At 39.7% G+C, this 25,584-nt stretch overlaps 1 long non-coding RNA gene and 1 pseudogene across 1 annotated transcript in view; one reads left to right on the plus strand and one right to left on the minus strand.

Annotated features, from left to right (window-relative positions):
• The window catches only part of LOC138844677 (uncharacterized), a 294,022-nt gene that overhangs the window by 99,718 nt on the left and 168,720 nt on the right, over positions 1 to 25,584 (plus strand). The window lies entirely within an intron of this gene.
• LOC100355317 (ribosomal protein eL22-like pseudogene) lies at positions 15,799 to 16,169 on the minus strand (annotated as a pseudogene).

Raw genomic sequence — 25,584 nt, forward strand, 5'->3', positions numbered from 1 at the left:
TCTCACTCTTCCAGTGCTCTCCTTGATTTTTGCTTTTTTAGCTTGAGAAATTCAATTAAATTCATCTGAAATATGGAAAGGAGAGGCACTTAAGGGCACCAATAAATAATAGAAATATTAAAAGAGTGAAACTATCTTCCTTTGAGGGGTCAGGAGGGTTTGATTGTACTCACAGATTTTAATTAATCCATTATACTTTTCTGGCAGTCATTTGCCTTCTCCATCTAATCCTTTCATTCAGGTGTGGGTAAATATTCTTTGGCAAAAATGCTGAAATTGAACCAATTTTCCAAACTCTAATTCTTCCTCTAGTAACTACTTTCTGTTCCTTCAATCCGAATTGATGTCACTGAACACTATTCACTAGGGACAGATTCCCTGAGACAATGTCAATTTCAAAAATATTCCCCCATGTCTCTTATAAACACATATATACAATTTATTTTGCTGTAAAAATTTGAAATTCATGTGTACTTCTTTCATAATACACATTTCCCACATATGCTAAAAAATTTTGCACCCCAAACATTTTTGTACTGAAACATCCTCAAATATTTCATTACATTTTTCTGCAAACTTTTTTTTCCATACAATTTTTGAAATACTTATATACACATATATAACACATGCATATCATACATATATACACACATATACATGAATGTGTACATTTAAAATGGACTATATATGTATTCATTTACACATATATATATATACAGTTGATTCTATTTATCAGTTTTACTCTACCAAGTGATCAGAAACACTGAATTAGCAAACATGATCCCAGGGCTCCTAGAGGAAATTCAGGGTTGGGTCACTGTGAGCCTCTCATCACAGCATTCTAGTCAACTGATATGTGACCTTGTTTTATGTGTTGGTGTTAAAGGATTCCTGTTTAATATATGTTGATGAATCATGAGCATTTTTAAAGGTTTATTTACTTATTTGAAAGTCAGAGTTACACAGAGAAAGGAGAGCTAGAGAGAGAGATGTCTTCAATCCTCTGGTTCACTCCCCAGATGGCCTCAGTGGCTGGAGCTGCACCAATCTGAAGCCAGGATCCAGGAGCCTCTTCTGGGTCTCCCACATGGGTGCAGGGGCCCAAGGACTTGGGCCATCTTCTATTGCTTTCCCAGGCCATAGCAGAGAGCTGGATAGAAGTGAAGCATCCAGGACTAGAATTGGTGCCCATATGGGATGCCGGCACTTCAGGTCAGGCCTTAACCCGATGTGCCACAGCACTGGCCCCATACCATAATTTCTTTATCCGGTTATCAGTTGATAGAAATCTGGGTTGATTCCATATCTCAGCTTTGAGAATTGAACTGCAGTGAACATGGGGTTACAGATAACTCTTTTCTTCTCTTTGAACTCTTACAGATAACTCTTTCATCTGCTAATTTTGTTTCCCTTGGGTAAATTCCCAGGAATGGGATTGCTGGGTCATATGGTAGATACATTTTCAGATTTCTGATGTATCTCCATACTGTGTTCCACAATAGCTGTTTACATTCCCACCAACAGTGAATTATGGTAACTTTTCTCCCACATCCTCACCAGCATTTATTGTTCGTTGATTTCTGTATGACAGCCATTCAAACTGGAGTGAGGTGAAACTTCATTGTGGTTTTGATCTGCATTTCCCTGATGGCTAGTGATCTTGATGATTTCTTCTTTGAAAAAATACCTGTTCAAGTCCTTTACCCATTTCTTAACTGGATTGTTTGTTTTGTTGTTGAGTTTCTTGAGCGCTTAATAGATTCTGGACATTAATCCTTTATCAGTTGCATAGTTTGCAAATTTTTCTCCCCTTCTGTCAGTTGCTTCTTCACTTTGCTGAGTGTTTCTTTTGCAGTGCAAAAGCTTCTCTGCTTGATGTAAACCCATTTGTCAATTTTGGTTTTGATTGTTTTTCTGGGGTCATTTCCCTAGAAGTCCTTGCCTATGCCAGTGTATTTCAGTTTCATAACGTTTTCTAGTAATTTGAAGGTATTTGGTTGTGATGTGAGTGGATTATTGTGTAAGTTATAAGATAGGGTTCTTCTTTCATACTTCTGCACACAGAGATCCAGTTTTCCCAGCACAATTTGTTGAAGAGACTGTCTTTGCTCCAGGGATTGATTTTAGTTGCTTTGTCAAAGACAATTTGGTTATGGATACATGGATTGTTTTCTGGAGTTTCTAATCCATTTCTTTGGTCTAATGTCTTTTTTATTCAGTACCAGGCTGTTTTAATTAAAATTGCCCTGCGGGCTGGCACTGCAGCTAACTAGGCTAATCCTCCACCTGTGGCACTGGCACCCCGGGTTCTAGTCCTGGTTGGGGCGCTGGATTCTGTCCCGGTTGCTCCTCTTCCAGTCCAGTTCTCTGCTGTGGCCTGAGAAGGCAGTGGAGGATGGTCCAAGTCCTTGCGCCCTGCACCCGCATAGGGGACCGGGAGGAAACACCTGGCTCCTGGCTTCGGATCAGCACAGCGTGCCAGCTGTGGTGGTCATTTGGGGAGTGAACCAACGGAAGGAAGTCCTTTCTCTCTCTCACTCTCTCTCACGTCCAACTCTGCCTGTAAAAAAAAAAAAAAAAAAATTGCCCTGCACTCTGTCTTGAAATCCGGTATTGCGATGCCTACAGTTTTGTTTAACATTGCTTCAACTCTTTGGGGTCTCTTGTGTTTCCATATGAGGTTTAGCACAATTTTTTTCCAGATCTGAGAAGAATATCATTGGTATTTTGATTGGAATTACATTGAATCTGTAAATTCCTTTAGGTGGTATGGGCATTTTGATGACACTAATTCTTCCAATCCACAAACATGGAAGATTTTCCCATTTTTTTGTGTCTTCTTCTATTTCTTTCTTGAGTATTTTGTAAATTTCATTGTAGAGATCTTTGACTTCCTTGGTTAAATTTATTCCAAGTTATTTGTTTTTGAAGGTATTGTGAATGTAATTGACCTTAGAAATTCTTTCTCAGCCATGACATTATTTGTGTCTGTGCAAAGGTTATTGCTTTTTGTGTGTAATTTTATATCTTGCCACTTAACCAAACTCTGTTATGCATTCCAATAATCTCTTAGTGGAGTCTTTTGGATCCCCTATATATAGAATTAGGTCATCTTCAAATAGGGATAATTCTTCTTCCTCCTTCTCAATTTGTATCTCTTTGATTTCTTTTTTTTGCCTTAAACTCCCCAAAATATGTTGAATAGCAATATTGAGAGTGGGCATCATTGTCTACTTCCAGATCTTAGTGTAAATGCTTCCAACTTTTCCCAATTTGGTAAGATGGTGGCTGTAGGTTTGTCATAAATTCCCTTGATTATACAGAGGAATATTCCTCCTATACCCAATTTGCTTAAGGTTTTCAGCATGAAAGGATGTAGTATATTATCAAATGCTTTCTCTGCACCTATTGAGGTAATCATATGGTTTTTGTTTTTCAGTTTGTTAATGTGATGGATCACATATATTGATTTGTGGATACTGAACCATCCCAGCATACCAGGGATAAATCCCGCTGGGTCTGGGTGAATGATGTTTCTGATATGTTGTTGGATTGTATTAGCTGGTATTTTGTTGTGGATTTTTGCATATATGTTCATCAGTGACATTGATCTGCAGTTTTCTTTGTCTCTCTTTTTTTGGTTTAGGAATTAAGGCAATGATGGCTTCATGAAAGGAGTTTGGGAGGATTCCCTCCCTTTAAACTATTTTAAATAGCTTGAGAAGAATTAGAGTTAGTTCTTTAAATGTCTGGTAGAATTCAGCAGTGAAGCCATCTGGTCCTAGACTTCTTTTTGTTGGTAAGGTCTTTTTTTCTGATTCAATCTCCAGCTTATTTATTGATCTGTTTACGTTTTCTGTGTCTTAATGACTCAATTTTGGTACATTGTACGTGTCAAGGAATTTATCCATTTCTCCTAGGTTTTCTATTTTGTTGGCATATGGTTCCTAGGCCTTTGTGTTACGTTCTAATGATTCTTTTTTTTTTTTTTTGTGGTGTCTGTTGTTACATTTCCTTTCATCTACAATTTTATTGATTTATGTTTTCTCCCACCTTTTTTTGGTTAGTTTGCCCAATGTTGTATCAATTTTATTTATTTTTTTCAAAAAAACTAACTCTTCACTGATTTTTTGTATTTTTTTGTTTCATTTTTGTTTATTCTCTAATTTGAATTATTTCTTTTCTCCTATTTTGGGTTTGGTTTGTTGTTTCCTTAGGTCCTTGAGATGCACTGATATTTCATTTATTTGGTGCCTTTCTAATTTCTTGCTGTAGGCACCAATTGCTTTAAACTTCCCTCTTAACAGTGCTTTTGATATATCTGTTAAGTTTTGATGTATTGTATTGTCATCTTCATTCATTTCCTGAAATTTTTAAATTTCTCTTGATTTCTTCTATGATCCACTGTTCATTTAGGAGCACATTGTTCAGTCTCCATGTGTTTATGTATGTTTTAGAGATTCTTAAGTTGTTAATTTCCAGCTTCATTGCACTGTGGTTGGAGAAGATGCATGGAATGATTTTTATTTTTCTGAATTTGCTAAGACTTGCTTCATGGCCTAGCATATTGTCCTTCCTAGAGAAAAGGCAAATTTTTCTGTGAAAATTCCTAAAGTGTTGACTTTATGGTTATAATTAAAGTTGAGTGCTAGAAATATAAGCAAATATGGAATACGCCAATAATCAGGAACAATTATAAGTAGTTATATGTGTTATATTTTAATTGAATGCCGAGTAAATGTGTAAAACAAAACAACACATCTAAAAGCTTCAGTTGGCAACGTTGGTAATTTCCTGGCAAGTCCTAAAGTGAGTGGAGATGCAACCTGATCATTTGTTATCCTTGACTAAAAGCACTTATCCTCAGAAGTATGATAGAGACTACAGTGCCCACCAAGATCAAATTGTAAGAATTGTAATCCTTCCACACAATGTCCTTGTCTTGTCACTAACATTATAATCTAGTTTTTAAATTACAAAAACTTAGATTCAATAGCATCCAGACACTCCACGTCTTCTTCCCTTTGTGTACTCTTGAAATGTTTGAGGGGGGATATTTTATTTATTTATTTATTTATTTATATGAGGAGAACAGATGTTATGTATTCACATATACAATTTTAAACACATAATGATACTTCCTTCCTTTCGTCCCACTTTTTTCTTTCCTTCTTTTCTTTCTTATTTTTTCCCTTTGAATTTTTGCAATAACATACTTTCAATTTACTTTATAATCACAGGCTTAATCCTCAACTAAATAAAGAATTCAGCAAGTAGAAAGTAGAAAGATTGCTTTTGGGTAGGAGTATAGACAAGGATAATAAATAATAAATCTGAAGATATCAATTTCATTTATATACATCAAATTTTTTCTCTCCATAATGTCACAGGTTGGAGTAGTACCACAGTTTTATATACAAATAGCATTGCTTTTATTTGTGAACTTTCAAAAAAAATAGGAAATTACATCTAAGGTTCACACACACAAAAACCCAGTTGAGTGTGACTACCAGCAACATGTGATGTTAGAGTTTACTTCTACAGCACAGTAGTCTTACCAAAAACCTGAAATGGAGAACAAATATTCAGAGTCTTATATGCATGTCAGTGGAGTGCTTTCTAAGTTTGTCCATCTCCTCCCCTTGGCTATTTTTCTAATAGCAGTGGTGCATTTTAGGAATCTTTGTAAACTTCATTTATGTCACAGTATTTCAGACTGTTTAGTTTACTCCCAATAAAATCCATTTTGGATTTAATAGAATAAGATATCATCATTGATTTCAAGCAGCTTGCATTTTAGTAATGTATTCTTTGCAGTTTTCCAATTCAGAAAATTTCCCACCCTTTGTGAGCAAATAGGTTGGATTTAACTTCATCAATTTGAAAGGCTATAAAGTTGTTTTTAATTGGTTTTTCAAGTTGTTTTTCTAGTTTTTTTTCTTATTAAAACAATGTCATGTTTATCGTAAGAAAATTAGATTTGTGCAAGTAGGGAAAGGATGTCATAAACAGGAGATAGATACTTGCAAAAATTGTATGTGCAAGGAAATGGAAGCAGGAAAACTGTGCTGCAGTATGGGGAAGAGAGAGTCTTATGGAGGTGGTTGGTGCCTGCCATGCCATACTGTACTGAACACATTGTTGACTGTATATGAATTGGAATCCAGCTCAAGATTGGTGAAGGGGAAGAGACAATAAAGAACGTTTCCATTTAGCTTGTGAAATTGAATGAATGCTGATACAATACATTGAACTAGGTGCCTCCAAAATTTTTGTTGAGGAATATCATAAACCCTGCCCTGAAATGTTGAAATTATTTTGCCTTCAAATAGAAATATAGAGCAGGCAACTGTATATAATCATGATGGTCATCATAATAAGGAGTAACACAATATACTTCTTAGGTTTTGCTAAGAAATGTTCTAAGAGCTTCATGTAACAACTCATTTAATCCTGCCAACACACCTAGTAGGTAAGAACCAATATTAGGTGCACTTTATAGATAAGGAACAAAAAGGTAAGGGTTTATGGGTATGTAAGATTGTGTGGATTTAGAAAGCAAGGGACCATGGAGTTAAATAGGATTGCTAAACAGCTTTGAGAGCTCCTTTGAGGATAATGAAGTCAACTTTGTATAAATACCAGTATGCTGTGTTTGGAGTGGGGCACTTGATCATTTGTTTAGAGACAGTGAGAGTGTGGCTGCATGAGAGGTGAGATGCAATGAAATGACAGAAGAGCAAAAGAATTTATGATATGTTGGGGCCAGCATTATGGCCCAGTGAGTTATGCTGCCATCTTCAATGCCAACATCTCATATGAGTGCCAGTTGAGTCCTGGCTGCTCCACTTTGGAACCAGCTCCCTGCTAATGTGCTTGGGAAGGCAATGGAGGATGTCCCAAGTGTTTGGGTCCTTGCCACCCATGTGGGAGAATGGTATGGAATTCCAGACACAGGCTCCTCGCTTCAGCCCAGCTATGTGGCCATTTGGGGAGTGAACAAGCAGATGGAGGATTTCCTTCTCTCTTTCTCTCCTCCCCCCGCCCCAATTTATGATGTATCCAAGAACGTTATTGAAATAATGCAGGATAAGAAGGTGGGGAAAAAAAGAGTACAGTTGGGATTGACAGAAGATTAAAGAGTCAATAGATTTCCTTTAAGCCAATCTGCAGCCCCCATAGCTTCCTTGAATATCTGGAAATATGATCTCTGTACATAATGCAAGCCTTTGAACTGCCTTAACTTAACCATCATAAAAATGGTATCAATAATCTCAGGCTCAAGAAAATTGTACTTGTTCTTTTTTTTTAATATTTATTTATTTATTTGGAAGTCAGTTACACAGAGAAGGAGAGGCAGAGAGAGAGAGAGAGAGAGAGAGAGAGAGAGAGGTCTTCCATCCGCTGGTTTACTCCACAATTGCACAATTGGCTGCAACCACTGGAGCTGGGCTGATCCAAACCCAGCAGCCAGGAGCTTCTTCCGGGTCTCTCAGGTAGGTGCAGGGGCCCAAAGACTTGGGCCATCTTCTCTTCTTTCCCAGGCCACAGTGCCATTTGTGCTGATTGTGCTTGTTCTTAATCAGTAAGTCCTGTTTCAGCTGTTTTTCTTGAAATACCAAAAATAACCTCAGTGGGATCGAATCCACAAAGGTCTTTTAAACCAAATAAATCCAATCCCAATAAATCTATCACCATTAAGGTAATTTCTCATATTTATTAGTCCTTTACCGTAAAGATTTATTTCTGTGTTTTCTAGAGTGGAAGTTTAATGTATAAACCTAAATTTTAAAAAATGAGCCATTTCATCAGGCTCACATGTGAACGATAATAATTGCTAAGGTATCTTAAATAAAGAACAATAACTATTAGAAGTGTTTCTTTTGTATCTTTTTTTAATTTTTGAGATAACATATTTTCAATTTATATTTTAGTAAAAGGCTTAATGCTCCACTAATGAAGAGTTCAGCAAATACAAATAACCATAGTGCAGCAGGAATATAGGCAAGGAATATAAACACTAATCAGATGAAAATATTTCACTCATACATAATAAATTTTAAAATAGTCAGCAGTCATTATTATGATATATTACTACAGTTTTGATGATATGTGACTATTAAGAAATAATGCTGGACAACACAATTTTGGAAAACATTTAGATGTTCAGCCCCAAGGCCCATCCATCACTATTGAGATATCTACAAAAAAAATGTTTAGGGTCAGACAGGTGAAGACTGAACTCTTAGGCAGAATGGCAGTGAAAGGAAACATGTCTCACAACTGTGTGATGAACCTATTCTTTAAGCTATCCAAACCGATGTGAGTAATTATGCAGCTGTGTAGTCAAGGTGATTTGCTTGCACATTTGAGGGACTGTAAAGATTCTGACCTTTTCTGAAGTATTATGAACAGAAAGAGCAACTGTCCCTTTAAAACTTGCCTCTTGATGTTAATAAATTAGGGACCTCTCACAACTCCATTCAAAACTCCACTTATTGTAATGCTGAATTGATGTTTCCAGGTGAAATGAACAGCTGCCAAGGCGGCCTGTCAAGACAGTGCCTTGGGAATCTGATACTTTGTTATCCATGTCGTGCTATTCTATGCTGCACAGTAGTTGAAATAATGGACGTCTAAGCGACTCTTTCAAGGTCTATATTCTCGTTAGCCAGTGGAATACCTTCAGACTCTTCCAACCGCCTGTTCTTCCTCAGGGCACAAGAAACAAGCCAGTTGCCTAGAACTAAAGTCTTTCGCCTGTTTTTCAAAAAATAAATTTGTAAGCTGAATTTGATCTCTGACATGTTTGTCCAAAACTAAGCCACATGCTTCCCTAAAATCAATATCTTCTTTCACTGGTTAATGATATTTTCCATTTTTCAGAAAGTTTAAAATATCTTGTCAGCCCCTATATCCACTAATCAAAGACAGTTTGTTCTTTTTGTTTTAACCCCTCCAAACTCCAGCCCCCGAGAGAGAAACAGAACTGAATTACCACTATTCAGGAATCCAGTTATATTTCATACTGCCGGAACGGGATTTCTTCTTCTTCTCCTTTTATTTAAGATTATATTTATTTATTTGAGATATAGAGTTACAGAGAGGGAGAGACAAAGGTTTTCCATCCATTTGTTCACTCCCCAAATGGCCCCAGTAGCTGGAGCTGAGTCAATCTGAAGCCGGGAGCCAGGTGCTTCTTCCTAGTCTCCCATGTGGTTGCAGGGCCCAAATACTTGGGCCATCTTCCACTGCTTTCCCAGGCCATAAGCACTGACCTGGATCAGAAGAGGAGCAGTTGGGGTGCATAACAGTGCCCATATGGGATCCTGGCATTGCAGGCAGAGTCAGCCTGCTATGCCACTGTGCTGGCCCACCACAATTTCTTCTTGAAAGTTTTATGAGGAAAGATATAATAATCAAAATTTGGCTTGACAATCAAATGAATTGTGTGAAGCAACATTTTGAATTTAGCATAAATGAATCAAAGGCATATTTCAAATAATAGCAGGAAATGTCTTTGGAATGCCTTATATAGGATCTTTCTGAAAGCAAAATAATTTACAATTTGTCACAGTACTTGACAAAATTAAGGATTACTATTCACTTTACGGAGTTTGCTGAGAAGAATGAAAGATTTCAAGTACTTGGAGAATATATTGAATTATTTCTTTTCATGAACCAGGATAATCTTTTATTATTTTTATTTTCCCAGAAATAATAATAGAAAATTCTATGTGCCCTATGTATAGAATTATGCTAATTAAATGCAGTACAGCTGATTTTTTGAAACATGTTTCCTATAATGTCATGCAGGGCTGGATGGAATAGAAAAATGTTAGAATTCTAGACACTGTAAGAGGTACCTTTATACTAAGGCTAATTTGTGTGAGGGTCCTCATTCAGCATTCCTGAACATAACTTTATGGTGTTCTATCTTCATCCCTGGAGCGGGCAGTGGGTTTTTAGCATGGCCATGGAGCTTTCTCTCTCACAGTGCACACACTGTACGCTGGAAGAGCCCTCAGAAGTCCTCCATCATGACCGTAATTTGGTCTCAGAGAAGAGGTTCGTTTCCCCACAGTGTCTCTTTCTGATTCCTTCTGTCAAAATGAGGTCTTTCTCTCTTTCCACCAGATTTTTTTCTCATCGAACACGTTTATTTTCCTTTTTAGTCTTACTACAACTGGTAGTTTGAACATCCTGTGTGTCTAGTGTCCGCTCTCTAATAGATTGCTAACTCTGACGTCATCATACAGTTGTTGCATCCCGACTACTATCTTCACAGCCACCTTTCTGATTTCAGGCACATGGCTCACGAGGACAGTGTGTTGCCTCCAGAGGTCCTTCATTCCATCTCCGATCCTTGTCTGTGCTGCAGCCTTTGGGGGGCCTCTCTCCTCAAATGAACATTTGCAACCTGGCATGCAGGGAGTTATATTGCCGGGGGGCAACTTTCATCCAGCGGAGTCCAGAGATAATGGATAAATGCTTTCATCTGTTTCGGGGTGAACAATGCTGAGCTGTCAGACCTACTCATATGTGGAGTGGCTGGACTTAATCATTGGCCCTATTAAGCACTACACATTGTGAACATAGCCCATTTTTCCAGCTGTCTTGACTGATGTGTTCACATACACATTGGAAAATCTCAATAATTTTACTTGATGCAACAAACACAGGTACCTGAGTTTGTAGAAGATTATAGCGCTGAAGTGTGCATCCTCACATATGTGGTGTGTCTGATGGTTTACCCTGTGCTTTACCTAGGATTCTCCTGCCCATTGTAAATGATCAGCTGATCTGAACATTTCAGTTTTGCATTTTATTTAAAAATTAATTGACAAATTTTATTTTATTTGAAAGGCATGGAGTTGGGGATGAGAGAGAGAGAGAGAGAGAGAGAGAAATCCTCCTTGCATTGGTTCACTCCCCAAATGTCCACAACAGGCAGGCAGAAGCCAGGAGCAAGGAATTCAATCCAGGTCTTCGACATGGATGGTGGGACCCAATTACACACCTTCTGCTTCCCTAGTTGTTCACTAGTAGGAAGCTGCAATTAGAACTCAAGCCCTGGTATTCCAACAGCGGATGTGGGCATCCCAAGAGGCATTTTAAGCATGGTGTTAAATGTCGGGCTCTCATTTTTGCATTTTATTTGGCTCTGTCTTCACATGCATACTCAGAACTCCTCTTTGTGAACAATCAAAGATCTAGTTCTTGTTTCTTATTCCCAGGAAAGATTTATGAGGATCCAGGAATGTTTCCCTTATTCTGAAGCATGGTGGCATTACCACCACTTCCCCACTGCGTTCTGACAAGCACAGCACAGTCGTCTGCACTCTTCCGCTTCTTAATCCTCTTTGGAAAGGACCTCTAGTTTATCTCAGAATTCCACAGAAATCTCACAGCCCTCTACTAAATTACTGTGCCTCCAAACTTGGAAATTCAAACCAGCTGACTTTTGAAATTAGTTTTTGTTATATATTAATGTTAGCCGTCGCAAAACACACCGAACACCGGAGTAAGGTAAAGGGTTTATTGGGGAACACCCTACAGACCGGAGTGAAGGGGCGGTGAAGGAAAAAGAAAGAGAATATAAGAGAGAAACAGAGAGGAGAGGAGCTAGCAAGGAGAGAAGATAGAGCAGAGAAGAGGAGAGAGGAGAGCAGAGTCAAGAGAGAAGAACCAAGAGCCAAGAGACCAGAGGAGGAGGCTAGAGAGAGGAACCGAGAGAGAAGAGTCAAGAGAGCACGTGTGCAGGAACAGGCCCTTTTAAAACTTTGCCTGAGGGCGGGCAGGGAAGCAGGAGCAGCGAATCCCATTAGGATGGGGGTGGAGCCTGGCTCAGGTAGCTGGGCCATGCGGCCACCTGGCTAAAACTGCGCCAGTTTCCTAACAGTTTTCCTGTCCAGAAGTTAAATTGCTGAGAGATTTTCAAAACCCCCCTGAAGCAGTGGAGAAAGCAATGTGGTTGGCTGGCTTTAGAACCTAAGGGTCCCTTGCTGCAGCTCAGAGTTTTGAGGTAAACAAATGGTTGTCTGGGGGTTCCTGGGGCAGAGCTCAGCAAAATGAACCTAATAAGGAACCATTTGAGTCACCTGTTCAAAGGCAAAGCCTGCATAGCAAGCTTAGAGGGAAACACTGCTCACCAGGTCACTTACATTATAACAAGCCTTGAAAATTACAAGGTTTTTTTTTTTTTTCAAAATATTGAATAATTTCTGCTTCAGACATGAAATAATTAGTATCCCATCTGATTCCTATTTAGAATACAGAAGAGGGGCTGGCATTGTGGCATTAGAGGTTAAGCCACTGCCTGCAGTGCTGGCATCCCATATGGCCACTGGTTCAAGTCCCAGCTGCTTCACTTCTATCCAGCTCCCTGCTAATGCCCTAGGAAAGCAGCAGAGTATGGACCAAGTGTGTGGACCCCTGCACCCATTTGGGAGACCCAGAAGAAACTCCTGGCCTCAGCCTTGCCCAGTCCCGGCCATTGTGGCCATTTGAGGAGTGAACCAGTGATAGATGATCTCACTATCTTTCCCTCTCTATTTCTGTAATTCTGCCTTTCAAATAAATAAAATAAATCTTTCAAAAAAGGGATACAGAAGAATGGGAAATTGTGTTTAAAACGTAATAAAGTAGCATGACTGTCCTATTAATAAAGGAACTTGGGTTCTAAAAGAGCAATATCTTTTTAAAGTCAGATAGATAACAGGTGGTAGAGGTGGGATTCAATCTGAGTACTCTTTGATTCAGAACACTTACTTTTGCCACAATGCCATGTAGCGCTCTATCCAAAACAAATTTTAAAAATTCTACCATTTCAAAGATACAATTTTGTTTGTAGGGAAAATCACACGTCTTCTAGGCTGTCCAGTTCATGTTATATTGAAAAACAAAAAATTTCCACAGTGGAATTACATACATGTCCCTGGAGCGCAAACCTATAAAGTTTAGTACAGAAGGGGAGAATGGAGAACAAGGTACCATTTATTATCATTTTGATTTTGATTTCTTCCATTGCAAGCACAGATCTCTGTCAACTGAGTGGTAAGGTTTACTTTCAGTGCTTCGGCCCCAAACTAGAATTGTCGGTGTCATGACTGAGTCGATGTGGTCCCTGAAAAATGTAAAAGCCTTCTCTTTTTTTCCACATAGGAAACATAATTTCTACTAACAAAAAGCATGCCATGTAGATGGTAATTACAAATTATTTTATTTCTATTTCCTAGCCTGAAATTTTCTATTTTCCTATCTAAAAAGTTTATTTGGAAGGATATAAACTTGCCTTGCTTCTAAATGAAAACTTGAACAGGATATTTGGTTTCCTTTTAGATTAAAAACAGGAAAAACAAAATCTAGTCTTTTGCAGTCACAAAAATTAAAAATCAGAAACTAAATTAATATCCAGAGTTAAAGTTCCAACCTTGACTTACTGTGAAATCTCTGACTTAATCCCTTTCAGGCTGAGAGTCACTGGAGGGAAGGGCATGAGGTGCTGCTGCTCTTGACCTTCTGCGTCTGCATGGCCAGGGAGAGGGCAGGGGTAGGTGAGCCCTCGGCTAGTTAGTGGTCTGGCTTGTCAGAGAACTGGGCCTAGCAGATAGCTAATGTTAGTGGCCCTGGCTGAGCATAGCCAGTGGTGATCTTTCCCTTGTGGAACTTCCAAGGTTTCCTGCTCAGCTCCTCTTTTATGCACATGCATCTGTCTCCCAGATGGTCTCCAGTGACTCTTACCTCAGCCCCGGGCATTCAGAGCCACACCTGCACTGTGCTCCGAGGTCTCCTTTCCCCTCTAGGAGACCAGACTGGTTAGCACCAAAAGGATGCTCCCTTTCTGTCTTGTTCACAAGGCTCTACCTGGTGAGCTGAGAGCACTCCTTAAACACTCTTAGTTTAGGAAAATCTCAGCGCAATGACCTTAAACAGAATTTGTCATCAGGATGTTAGTCTGCCTATCACCTCAAGACTCTTCAGTGATGGTCTGTAACCCCAGCCCTTGTCCACTTCGGCTTCTTCAGGGAGGAATCAGGCCAACTTTCTGTGTCTTTTGACTGCAAGGAATATTCTCAAAGCTTTCTGAATGATCTTATCTAAGAATATTATCCACAACTTATAAATGGGGCATAAGAATAACCATAGGCACTCAAATTCACATCAGATAATTGTCTGACAGAACTGTCCAAAAGTCACCTGTCACTCTTGAAAAAGATTGTATTTTTTATTTAAGATTAAGTAACAGGTCTCACACTCTAAAAAGTTAGCTATTAACTTATATAATATTGGTCATTTGCATATGATGCATATTTGTGATTTCTAGAATTACAATTGATTTTAGTAGAGAAGATCATTGTGATTTTTTATGACTATGATAGTTTGTGCTGTAGGCTATTATCTAATTTTCTATCCAATTTAATAACTTATTCTGGTATTTGTTTTTCACTAGATGTTTAGGATATTTGTCCCTAAGTATCCATGGGGGATTGATTCCAGGACCCCTTATGAACATCACCATCTCAGGAGGCTAGAGTCTTTTATATAAAATGGCATAGTATTTGCATATGACCAATGTACATCTTCTTGGATTCTTTAAATCCTCTCTAGATCACATATAATTCTGTACATAATATAAATTCTGTCAAATAATTGTTATATTATTTAGGGGCATAATGACAAGAAAAAAATATATCCGTACATATTCAGTACAAACACAACCATCACAGGTCTAACTACACTGTACATGATCTGTAGTTGGTTGAATCCATGGATGCAGACCCTATGGTTGCACGTCAATGGCTGTATATCAAATCTTCATTTATGCTAAAAACAGTGATATCATAGGAGAGAGACTAGAATAGTGCTTACTAGAGGCTAGAAAGGGTAGGAGAAAAGAGCATAGCAGGAGCTTGCATAACAGGTACCAAAAATACAGTAGAGTGACTGCTGTTCAAGATAATTTATTATATATTTTATAAAAAAAACTTAGAAGAAGAGAATTCGCAGGCTCCAAATAAATGATAAATATTTAACGATACAGCTAATGGCCCTTATTTGATCATTAGACATGCATATATGTATTGAATTACCAAACTGTACTTGTGAATATGTACCATTATTGTATATAAATTAAAAATAATTTTAAAAATATTTTTGAACAACTTTTGTCACTAGACTGGTTTACTCATTCATGAGTTAAATAAATTATTGGCTCACAATCCCTGTATATTTGTGTGAGTCAAGTTTCTGAAAATTAAATTTTGATGCCTTGAAGCCCCTTTTCTGGGCTAGAAATGAGAAGGTGGCCCCTCACTTCCTCTACAGTGAAAGGGGAACAGTCAAAGTTAAGCCAAGCAAAAGCTCTCTCTAAAGAGCAATGCTTACCAATCTGTTTCTCTAAGTCCCCTCTTCATACTCTGTGTATTTGTGGAGCAAGTGAAAAGGTTCAGGATTTCAGCAACAGGGTGTGAAAATCAGCAAATGGATAGTTTGTCTCTCCTTCATGTTTGATGATCTAAGAAATAATTATATAGAAACTTCAGTCAATCTAAAATACAGAGAGTCATCTCGTACATCCTTGCTTTACCATGATTAGAAAGTTGTAAGTACAAACATCTTTACCTTTGTCTTTGACTCATTGGATGGAAACCATGTTTTCACATTAGAAACACTGTTTTTTTTTTTTTTTTAAGAATACAATATTTTAATTGGCTAATAAATGAAAAAATCCCTTTCTGGATGTTTCTTTCTTGAGTACTTCATGAGTTAAGGCAAGCTTCTAAGGGGAAGCTTGACCTAATTTTCAGACTCTGATCTGTCTTCATCTTGACTAATCTGGAAGTAACAAAGTTCATAAGTCTCCTTGTCAGATGCAACCACACATACTGAATCATAAAGGAGATTGTTCTTCTTAAGGTACTACTTGGTGAGGTATTTCAAATACCTTTTAGAGAACTGTTTCTCAGAAACAACTGTGATTGTATTCTTGCAGCGTTCAATGTGAACAATATTTCCAAGATTGCAGTTTTCCCATTGAGTTTAACCTTCTCCTGCAGACACCGTTCAAAATTTCCTGAATCGTAAATTCCATCTTCCACAGGATGAGTAAAGTCCTAATTAAACTTCCAGGTTGAGTTCTGAGGCTTTTTGTCTTTCCGTGGTGCCATCTTGAGAGAGCGCAGTAGTGCAGAGAGTAAAAATGCTGTTTCATTTAATACTTCCTTTTTGTTCTCAATATGGATTCAGCCAGCAGCATTCTTTGAGCCTCACATTTTCGTAATACCTATGTCTAGGAAGTTCTGAAAGAGGTCAGTACAAATGAGAACAGCTCGTTATTAATGTAGAGCAGATATAAGGCATAGGTTAGAGAAAGTCACATTTGATGAACTTCAGATTTCTTACATGAAACCTATATTCAGAAATGTCTTCTGAGGTGGAGTGAGAGTAAATAGAGGGGGCTGGATAACGAGTACCTAAACAGTTCTATAGAAGTAACAAGTTTCAGTGTTCCACAAGGAGTGAGACGACTACAGTTCACAATAATGTATTCTATACTGTTGGACTTCAGGTATAGGGAAAGGATAAGGAAATGGAAATGCTAATTAGGCTGATTTCATTATTTCATTAAGTTTAGGTTGGATACACGCGTTGAAATAGTGTACTGCATCCCATAAAGATGTATAAGCACTACACAGGGTTTTTTTTCTTTTTTTGAGTTCTTAATTTTTATTTTATTTAAAATTTTAGGTATACAAATTTCTTGTATTTCATATGTATATATTTAGGGACATAGTGATACGTTCCATCCTACCCTTCCTCCAGCCCATGCTCCTACCCTTCTTCCTCCTCCCTCTCCTATTCCCAATCTTAATTTTTACAAAAATGTATTTTGAGTTTACTTTATACTCATAAGATTAACCCTACACTAAGTAAAGAGTTCAATAAATAGTATTAAAAAATACTGTTCCGAAAAGTGATCCCTGTTAAATATAAGAGTGGGAATAAGAGAGGGAAGAGATGTACAGTTTGGGACATGCTCAATCGGACTTGCCCCACATGGTAGAGTTAGAAACGTGCCAGAGGATTCCAATTCAATCCCATCAAGGTGGCATGTACCAATGCCATCTCACTAGTCCAAGTGATCAATTTCTGTTCACAATTGATCATAATGAAAGGATTAGGAGTCAAAGGGTTCACATAAACAAGACTAGTGTCTGCTAATACTAACTGATAGAATTAAAAAGGAGAGAATGATCCAACATGGGAAGCGGTATATACAGTAGACTCCTAGAATGGCAGATGTCCTAAACAGAACTCTGGCCTCAGAATCAGCCCTTAAGGCATTCAGATCTGGCGGAAGAGCCCATGAGAGTATTTCAGGCATGGAAAGCCAAGACACTCTGGCAAACAAACAAACAAACAAACAAACAAAAAACACACAAACACACAAAAAAAAACCAATTCACTTTGTGTTTCTATGGGGGTGCAAACTGTTGAAATCTTTACTTAATGCATACTAAACTGATCCTCTGTAAAAAAAAAAAAAAAAAAGAAAGAAATTATCAATTCCCAACTTGACTCTCACTGGGATTAAACATGACAATAGGTCTGCTCCGATTTCATCATCATTTTAAAAAAAATCATCTATTATTTTTCACTTTATGTTTCTGTGTGGGAGCAAATTGTTGAAATCCTTACTTAATGTATACTAAGCTGATCTTCTGTATATTAAGATAATCGAAAATGAATCTTGATGTGAATGGAAGGGGAGAGGGAGTGGGAAAGGGGAGGGTTGTGGGTGGGAGGGACGGTATGGGGGGGAAGCCATTGTAATCCATAAGTTGTACTTTGGAAATTTATATTCATTAAATAAAAGTTTAAAAAAAAAATGCTGGTGCCGCGGCTCAATAGGCTAATCCTCCGCCTTGCGGTGCTGGCACACTGGGTTCTAGTCCTGATCGGGGCGCTGGATTCTGTCCCGGTTGCCCCTCTTCCAGCCCAGCTCTCTGCTGTGGCCCGGGAGTGCAGTGGAGGATGGACCAGGTCCTTGGGCCCTGCACCCGCATGGGAGACCAGGAGAAGCACCTGGCTCCTGGCTTCAGATCAACGCAGTGCGCCGGCCGCATCGCACTGGCCGCAGCGGCCATTGGAGGGTGAACCAACGGTAAAGGAAGACTTTTCTCCCTGTCTCTCTCTGTCACTGTCCATTCTGCCTGTCCAAAAAAAAAAAAAAAAAAAAAAAGTTTCTTTACTGACTTTCTTTGAAGGGAATTGAGAGACAGAGAGAGACAGAGAGTGACAGAGATCTTCCATCCACTGGTTCATTTCCCAGTGGCCACAATGGGTTATCTAGTCCAGGCCAAAGCCAGGAGCCTGGAGCTCCATCTGGGTTTCTCATTTCTCTGAAACACTTGGGCCTTCTTCTACTGCTTTCCCCAGGTCACTGGCAGGAAGCTGGATCAGAAGTGGAGCAACCAGAAGATGAACTGGAGCTAAATGGGATGCAAGAATTGAAAGTGGCAGCTTTACCTGCTAGGCCACAATGTTAGCTCTTAACAGGTCACTTTTTGTGTTACAGCTTTCAAGGGTTTTCACAAACATATCATCTCAAGTATCCAACATCACAGTATCATGAGAATAGCTTTGCTGCTCTAAAAATCTGCTGAACTTCACCTTATCTACCCTGAACCTGAACTCCTGGCAAACACAGATTCTTGTACTGTTTCAATAGCTTTGCCTTTTCTAGAACAGTGACAAAGGGTCCAGTGTTGTGGCACGGCGGGTTCGGGTTAAGTTCCTTCTTGGGACTCTGTAAGTGCCTGTTTGAGGCTCAGCTGCTCCACTTCTAATTCAGCCCCCTGCTGGTGGACCTGGGAAGGCATCTAAAAATGGCCTAAGTGCTTAGGCTCCTGACCCTGTGTGGGAGACCCAGAAGTTCCTGGCTCCTGGCTTTGGCCATCTGGGGAGTGAACCAGTGGATGGAAGATCTCTCTCTCTCTCTCTCTCTCTCTCTCTTCTCCCTCTCTTTCTGTACTTCTGCCTTTAGATTAGTTTTTTAAAAAAGCATATAGTCATATAGTCATTTAGTTGGAATCACATAGTGTGTAGCCCTTTTAGATTGACTTCCTTCACGTAATAATATGCATTTAAAGTTCTTCATGTGACTTTATAACATTTATTTTTATTGCTGAATAATATTCACTTATGGATGCTCCACTCTTTGTTTATCCAGTAATTTATTAAAGGACATCTTGATTATTTCAAAAAAAAAAAACAAAACTACCTAAATGAAAGATCTCTGCGAGTGAGATCCCAGTGGAAAGAACGGGGGCCATCAAAGAAGGAGGTACCTTTCTCTGAAGGGAGGAGAGAACTTCCACTTTGACTATGTTTGACTATGGCCTTGTCTAAATAAGATCAGAGTTAGCAAACTCAAAATGCTTCCATAGCCATGGCAACTCATGACAAGAGCCTAGGGTGATTACTGATGCCATAAACAAGAGTGTCAATTGTTAGGTCAACAACGAGAGTCACTGTGCACTTACTCCCCATGTAGGATTGTCGCTCCCCCTCTTCGTGGAGGAACGACACAGGACCCTGCGCTGTTCTTTCGTCTGCTCGGCCCTCCCCGGGTTTGCTGCTGGTTCTTATCGGGTTGGCTACTGACCCTTCCACCTCCGTGGAAGGGCGGTTCCCCCTGCCACTTTCCCCACTTCCGCAGGGGAGCGGCACACTGCCGGCCGGCTCTCTCGGGGGCTGCACAGGTGTTCCTTCAGATAGATGTTCCTGGTGCATGTTGTCTCTCTCCTCCTTTATAGTCCTCTTCCACCAATCCCAACTCTGCTACCCACACGCTGAGCACGCTGCTCTCCTCCAATCAGGAGCAGCTCCTGCAGCTTGTCAAGTTGGTGAGAGGCAGCAGTGTAGAAGCTGTTTGTTCCTCTCCCAGCGCCATATTGTGGGAGAGCAGATGTATAGAATAAGTCTTAATTCCAGTAACAGTATAGTCCGAGTTGCTCCCCACATGGGATCTCTGTCCTTAATGTGTTTTTCAATGTGAATTAATGTTACAACTAGTACTCAAACAGTACTTTACACTTTGTGTTTCTGTGTAGGTACAAACGGTTGAAATCTTTACTTAATATATACTAAATTGATCTTCTGTATATAAAGATAATTAAAAATGAATCTTGGCCAGTGCCGTGGCTCACTAGGCTAATCCTCTGCCTGCGGCGCTGACACCCCAGGTTCTAGTCCCAGTCGGGGCGCCAGATTCTGTCCCCGTTGCTCCTCTTTCAGTCCAGCTCTCTGCTGTGGCCGGGAAGGCAGTGGAGGATGGCCCAAGTGCTTGGGCCCTGCACCCTCATGGGAGACCAGGAGAAGCACCTGGCTCCTGGCTTCGGATCGACGCAGCACACTGGCTGCAACGCTCCAGCCATAGTGGCCACTTGGTGGGCGAACCAACGGCAAAGGAAGACCTTTCTCTCTGTCTCTCTCACTGTCTAACTCTGCCTGTCAAAAAAAAAAAAAAAAAAAGAAGAAGAAGAAGAAGAAAATGAATCTTGATGTGAATGGGATGGGATTGGACTGGGAGATGGGATGGATGCAGGTGGGAGGGAGGTTATGGGGGAAAAAAGCTGCTATATTCCAAAAGCTGTACTTTGGAAATTTATTAAATAAGTTAAAAAAATACTGTTCCTCAACAGTAGAGACAAGGGCTGTAGACATGCTAATAAATTATTAAAGAAAAGCATATTTCATAAATTAATTAAAAATAACATGAAATATGAGAGCACTTCAAAATGTTCATGCAAATACTCATTATCTTATTTCTTAGAAAGGCAGATACAGACACAGACAGTGTACTACCCTTTGCTGGTACACTTTCCAGATGCCTGCAACAATCAGGACTGGGGTGGGTCACAGCCAGGAGCAAAGAATGCAGTCCAGGTCTCCCAAGTCAATGGCGAGAAGACAACTTCTTACGCCATCATTGCTTCCTCCCAGCACCTGCGTTATCAGAAAGCTGGAGTTAGGATCCAAAACCTGAAGTAGGACCAAGGTGCTCTGATATGGGACATGGGCATCTTAACTGGCATCTTAATGTCCAGGTTACAAACCTGCCCTACGCATTCTCTTTAAATTCCATTTTCCATGAACTTTTTGAAGTCCCCTAATATTTTATAAATGGTCAGTGGGGGAATCATCTTTCTCATTAGTTATGTGAGTTTTCATAGAACTCACTACCCGCCCCCACTCAGCTCTGCTTCAGTGTCAGCTTTGAAGATTGGGCCCGGCCATATAGAACATCTTGTGATAAGTGCCTGAGAATGGCTTGAACATTAAAAAAGAAAATAAGTGGCAGACATTTCATTTCACATAGCTACTGAACAGAGCAGAAGTATTTGCAAGCACTGCCTAAATGACACTGATACGAATGTCCAGGGTGGGATTTTGCTCATGCATTTCATCTCACTCTCAGCTGATTCAAGCTTGGAAATGTGATGGAATCAGCATAAGCCAGCCCGAAGTGGTTGAGGTGTTCACTAATATCTTGGAGGAATGATGTGGTATCATCTGAACAGTGAAGAGGTTTCTAAAAAGTTTCAGTCTTCTTTTAAAATTGAAAAATAATCCATTAATCACAAACATTAGGATCCTGTGTTGATTGATTATGGTTATAGTGCTGTATTTTCTGGACAAATATTAAATACAAAAAGACTTTCTATCCTACCATTTTATTTTCAGGATTTGCCATCTTTGAAATGCCTAAAATGTAAGTTGTATGGAAAGTCTAAAAGAGAATTCATGGTGCCAGAATTGACAGAGGGCAGCAGAAACTTACAAGCTGTCCGTTGGTTGATTCAAAAAGTAATTAATTGCAGCTGCTGTTTTGCAGCAAGATGGGGAAATGTCACCAAATACAGAAAACTCCAAAAAGAATGACAAGGCCGTCCTGTAATCTTCCAGCCCAAACAGAAACGAGGTGAATGCATTGTGACTGCTGTAGGTAATGAGACTTTGTGAGATTATTACAAATAGGGTACATAATCAGTGCTCTACAGTTCAGTAAGCATTTTCTGTTGTTTTTATGCATTTGGAGTAGGCCCCAGTAGCATCACAAAGCATTCACTCTTCCTAAATCAGGCGAACATTTTAGCTTAAGACACTGCTTCCAAGTACACTGACTGTCAATTCCTTATGAAGACAAATTTAGAAAAGAAAGAAGACATTACCTTTAGAGAGAGAGGCATTAACAGAGAGACTACCTCCTGTGCCTTTCACCCTACAAAGTACGTATTAGCGGTGCTATCTCATTGACCCACAGCAGGCAGCTATTACTGTTCTGTTTCATACAGGAGAAACTGGGGTCTGGAGAGGTAAATATCCATTGATATCCACTGATAGATGGATATTTTAACCCAAGTCTGTCTCATTCAACATCTCTGATTCTCTGAATTATACTACCCTCCTTCCCACAGTTTCTACAATGAATGGAAATTTATAATTTTTTTCTTTGAGCTTCTCTTTGAAGTGATGTTTACTATGCATTTTAGTGAAAAATGTTCCAGAAAAGCACATGCATTCACTGTGGAGAGACTGGTGAAGCCTGCACTACAAAGGTGAAAAAATGTTGCAATTGTTAATGGATGAGATTGAAGCACCATCCATCACTCTGTACTTGTATTTGCAAAGGTGAACTCATAAATATCCAAAGGTTTTCATTTACTTTTCGTAAAGATTCAAAATAAGGGGATCAAAATAGAATATGAGTACTTTTGGTTTTTAAAATGAAAGGAAGGCATCATCGGTTTAGAAGAATGTCTATAAAGAGGAAGGAAAACATGACTTTTGTACTTAAAGATAGAATGGGATTTTGGCTCTTGAATTGTATCACGGCCAATGGCATCTTAAACACTATGCCATGCACTGCGATATGTGTAATTGGGGATTGTGAGAAAGGAAATGCAGGTGCAGAAAGCAGGCCAACTTTCTAAAGAACCCCTTGCCTTGTGTTGGGAATAATCTCTATTGATAGAACAGCAGATCCAAGATACAAGGGCTTTAATATTACAGAAGATTTTCTTTCCCATAATGCTCAAGACTACTAGGGTAGCCTTCTCATCCTTAATACACACTTTCCTCTCAGTATCCTGGGCTCCTGCATCTACTGTTATATTTGCATGCCAGCCAACACCACAGGGAAGAGCAACGTGCAGACAGCAAGATGCAGAGGTGGTGCAGTTACCATGCTGCTTAGGGCACAGTCGCCTGGCCAACAGGAGGCTGGCACGTGGAGTCTTTGGTTGGTCAACTGGCCACCGGCTCAGCTGTGGCTCTGGAGGGGAGTGTGAGCACAGTCCACAGTGGAGAGCGCCTGCCACACTTTCAGGGGCAGAGGCGCCCAGGACGCTGACCCTGAAGGAGGGTCATGGTGCTGAGATTGAGCGGACAACTTTGCTCTGTCCCTTCAGAGGCCCACTCCCTTTTGAAAAATACCTCTCCTCTTTGCCTTAACTGTCTCTGGAGAGGGGCCAATAAGGGAAAAGATATACATAGTTAAATATGCTAAGGCAGGGTTTTGGCACTGAAATCTCATCAAAAGTGCCAGTCACATTTCTTGCCAGCCAAGCATCTTTTATATAGACAATCATATAATATAGGGATTTTCTGGATTTTTTTAGCCTTTAGGAAGAATAAGACTGTAAGCCAAAAAGACTTCCCTTTCCAATTTTGGGGGTCCATAGAATCAATTCTGAATCCTATTTATTCTAGAAGCCACATGGACAAGAAAAAGAAGTGTGCATTATAAATCATTTCCCCTCTGCCAATCAGAGCTGGAGTTGAAGGTCTAAACTTGAGACTGGTGGGCTCTGCCACCTGAATTATAGACAGAAGGGGAGAAAGCTCTGTTGTGGTCAAAGAGCTGAAAGCAAAAGGCCACTAATGCTTGGGTGTCTTTTAAATTGCTTTCAGTGCTTAGCTCTGACCAATCACTTCATCCTGTCCTCCTTTGGGGAAGTAGTAAATGGTAGGAGAGAAGAAGTTGCAAAGGCATAATTTTCCTCCTCTTCAGTCTGAAGTGTTGAAAGAGTACAAGAAAATAACACACTATAGAAGACATACAACAAAAAACGAGCCAGACATCCAGGGGTTGTTGATTCGTTGGCCTCCACTAAAGTGGTAATTCAAAGAGGAATGCTTAAAACCTATGGCTCTGATGATCACATAAAACTGACTGGCCCAGCTAGGATTCTCTATGGGGCAGCAATCTAGAGGAAACAGGCCACAGGGATGGAAACAGGCCTTCTCGATTCTGGACCACAGGAAGAAGAGATGTGTTAAGGCAGAGACCAGCCAGACAGAACCTGGCTATTAAGACTGTGTGTGGTCTGAGTTTGCTGCTTTTTAAGAGGAATGAAGAGCCCTCTGCTGCCAGCTGTCCCTGTGCTCTGTGCTCTTCTGGGATCCCAGTTGAAGACAGGCTGCTATGATGTAAGCCGAGCAGCCTTTAGTTGACCAACTGATGTGTCCCTCACCCTAAGGATTGGTTCAGAAGTGCTCTGAGGAGCCTGAGTCTTCCCCCTTATTTGCATTTCAGTCCTGAGGTGGTGCTTCTGGAAGTGAAAGGAAGCTAAACTGAACTTGGAACAGAGAAAGAACTCTAGGATGCTGCTCAAGCCCAGAAAACGGAGTCCATAGTTAGTGTGTATATAATAGAAAGCTTCAATTTTCCCACTAGTAAAATGGAAATAATAAATATTCAAGCCATTGGGTTATTATTAATGTAAACCAGCATTATGAGTTCCACAAAAGCAGGAGCAAAACACCTCATGTGATATAAAAGTTCAACACCTTATTAAAATTGTTGTTACAAATTCGATTAGCCATACAGAATGCAGGCTTCTGGGAATAAAATAACAGTCAACAGATGTATTTGTGTCAAAAGGTGCACAACCTAATAGAGGGAGATAGCTATAGAAAGAAAGTAGGACAACAGGGTAATCCTTGTTCTGTAATAGACATCTGTGCAGTTATTTTTCTCATCAGGAAACGTGTGTAGCTAAGGCCACCCATTTTGCCTAATTGAAATCAACAGGAAAAAAGGACACTCTTGAATAATCTCCATACAGAGTCCCACTTACATTTTTTTTTTTTTTTGTATCTCAGGAAATCAGATACTACCAATTCAGATTGTCCATCCCCCCTCAGCTGCAAAATCTCTCTTCCGCTTCACATCTTCACATGTTCAAAGCCTTGCTCCATCCCCACCTAGTTTTTGAAGAGCAAATAACATTTCCATGTGTGGTGTTCATATACCTCCAGAAATAATGTACACAAATCACCTCATTGCTGTTCAATACATTGTGAGTCACTGAAAGGGATTGAGAATGTCAGTCTCTGCATAGCAAAGAAATGCTTCCACCTGGAAAGACTCGGGTAGAAATGCCTGTGTTCCAACAAACACCTTGCTGCCTTTCAGCCAGAGGACAAGGTCCCAGCTGGAGGTTAAGAAGACAAAGTGAGTGAGAACTTGGTTAGGGGCATTACAAAGAGAGGGTGGTGACTGTGGAAGCTGTG

This window comes from Oryctolagus cuniculus, chromosome 12 (assembly GCF_964237555.1).
Source record: "Oryctolagus cuniculus chromosome 12, mOryCun1.1, whole genome shotgun sequence".
NCBI classification, from domain to species: Eukaryota; Metazoa; Chordata; class Mammalia; order Lagomorpha; family Leporidae; genus Oryctolagus; species Oryctolagus cuniculus.